General features: G+C 40.9%; 1 protein-coding gene and 1 pseudogene across 1 annotated transcript in view; one reads left to right on the top strand and one right to left on the bottom strand.

Moving 5' to 3' along the window:
• Nucleotides 1-1981, top strand: part of Ppapdc1a (phosphatidic acid phosphatase type 2 domain containing 1A) — a 108059-nt gene that overhangs the window by 66651 nt on the left and 39427 nt on the right. The gene's annotated exons all lie outside the window — the stretch shown is intronic.
• LOC105989695 overlaps nucleotides 1-1981 on the bottom strand; it is a 41945-nt pseudogene that overhangs the window by 13535 nt on the left and 26429 nt on the right.

Raw genomic sequence — 1981 nt, 5'->3', positions numbered from 1 at the left:
GATGAGTGTATTTCTTTGTTTTAATTTTGTTTTATTGTGAAGATGCTGTACAGCGGGGTTACAGTCACATGAGTCAGGTGATGAGTGTATTTCTTGTCGAGCATTGTTACCCCCTTCTTTGTTGTTCTCCACTATCCCTTCCCTTCTCCCCCTCCCTACTCCTCTCCCCCGAAGTTGTAAAGTTCATTTCCAAAGTATTGTCTGTGGGTATCATTGTTGCAGTGAGTCATCCTGTGTCTTTGTTTCAGTGTTTTGTTATTTCCTTTCCCCTCTCCAAATTAGACAAGTGTATATACAAGATGCAAGGTACCAAAATCAAATACAGTGACAACATGGAGAAGAACATGCAAAGGAAACAAACCCTCATAGTACATTAAAAACAACAACAACAGAAAAAGGCCTCTTGTGTCCATATCTTGGGGTTCATTAACATCATTTTATATGGTCATATGTACATAGTTTTTTTTATCTTTTCTGCTCATCTGATAAAATTGTCCTAGATGAATACTAATTATTGTAAATGAGGGAAACCATGGGACCTATATTTCTTTGGATCTGGCTTACTTCACTTAATATGATTTTTTCCAAGCCTTTCCATTTCCTAACAAATGGGGTAATGCCATTCTTTCTGATGGGGGCATAGAATTCCATTGTGTATATATACCACATTTTCTTGATCCATTCGTCTACTTAGGGGCATCTGGGTTGGTTCCATATTTTAGCTATGGTGAATAATGCTATGATAAACATAGTTGTGCTGGTAGCTTTAGTATGGCCTAGTTTGTGGTCATTTGGGTAAATGCCAGAAGTGGGATTGCTGGGTCATAGGGGAGCTTTATGTATAATCTTTTGAGGAACCTCCATACTTCTTTCCAGAGTGGTTGAACAAGTTTACACTCCCACCAGCAATGCAGTAGGGTTCTCTTTTGTCCACATCCCCTCCAGTATCTTTTGTTATTAGAATTCCTGATTATAGCCATTTTAACTGGGGTGAGGTAGAAGCTCAATGTTGTTTTGATTTGCATTTCTTTTATGGCTAGAGAGGTTGAGTATTTCTTCATGTATCTATTGGCCATTCTTATTTCTTCATCAGAGAAGCCTCTAAGTATTTAGGCCACTTATTAATGGGACAGTTGTTTCTTTGAGGATTTGCTTTTGGAGGATTTTGAGTTCTAAGTATAGTTTAGATATGAGACCCTTGTCTGTTGTGTGGCTAGTGAAGATCTCCCAATCTATGGGCTTTCTATTGATCTTACTAGCTATGTCCTTTGCCATGCAAAAGCTCTATAGTTTAATGCCATCCCATTTGTCCAACCTTTCTTTGATTAGGTCCTTGGATTTTGTTGGGAAAACTCGTCAGTCCAGCTTATGGAATTTCTCTTGTAACTGGAGGATGATTCTGGGTTGGCTGTCACACCAAGAGACATCCATAATCACAGACTTGGCAAGAGGCTTTCCTGGCTTTATTTTCCCCAGCTTCCCTTTATTCCCCATGTCAAGCTGGCATGCTCATTGCAGAGGCTCTGACCATTAGCTGCATTCATTGGCCACAACTTTCTACCCATGTGAAGACCCCCATGCACATAACAGGCCTTGCTCTCGGCAGGCCTGGCCCTGGAGGGAATGAAGTCTAGCAGCAGGACCAGGCATCTCTGTGCTGCCAAGTTTCTCAGGCTGGGTTTTATTATCACCACCTCCTCCTCATGGAGCCTCTTAGACTTTCTTCCTCTGATTCCCGCCCTGAGATTTTAATGCCTCAGATGTATCGTAGACCTGCCAGTGTCCTTCAAATGAAAACTCCCACATTCACGATTGTGTTAGTGTCAAGAGACATCAGCAAACTTGGTAGGGCCTCCTCAGTTTTTTTCCTAATGACAATTGATTTTGAATCAATGTTTATACTAAGATTTCTTTCTTCCTTCCTTCCTTCCTTCCTTCCTTCCTTCCTTCCTTCCTTCCTTCCTTCCTTCCTTCCTTTCTT

Source organism: Dipodomys ordii, unplaced genomic scaffold (assembly GCF_000151885.1).
Source record: "Dipodomys ordii isolate 6190 unplaced genomic scaffold, Dord_2.0 Scaffold58, whole genome shotgun sequence".
NCBI lineage: Eukaryota > Metazoa > Chordata > Mammalia > Rodentia > Heteromyidae > Dipodomys > Dipodomys ordii.
Note: the sequence above shows the minus strand (reverse complement) of the source record. Positions and strands in the feature narration are given on the sequence as shown.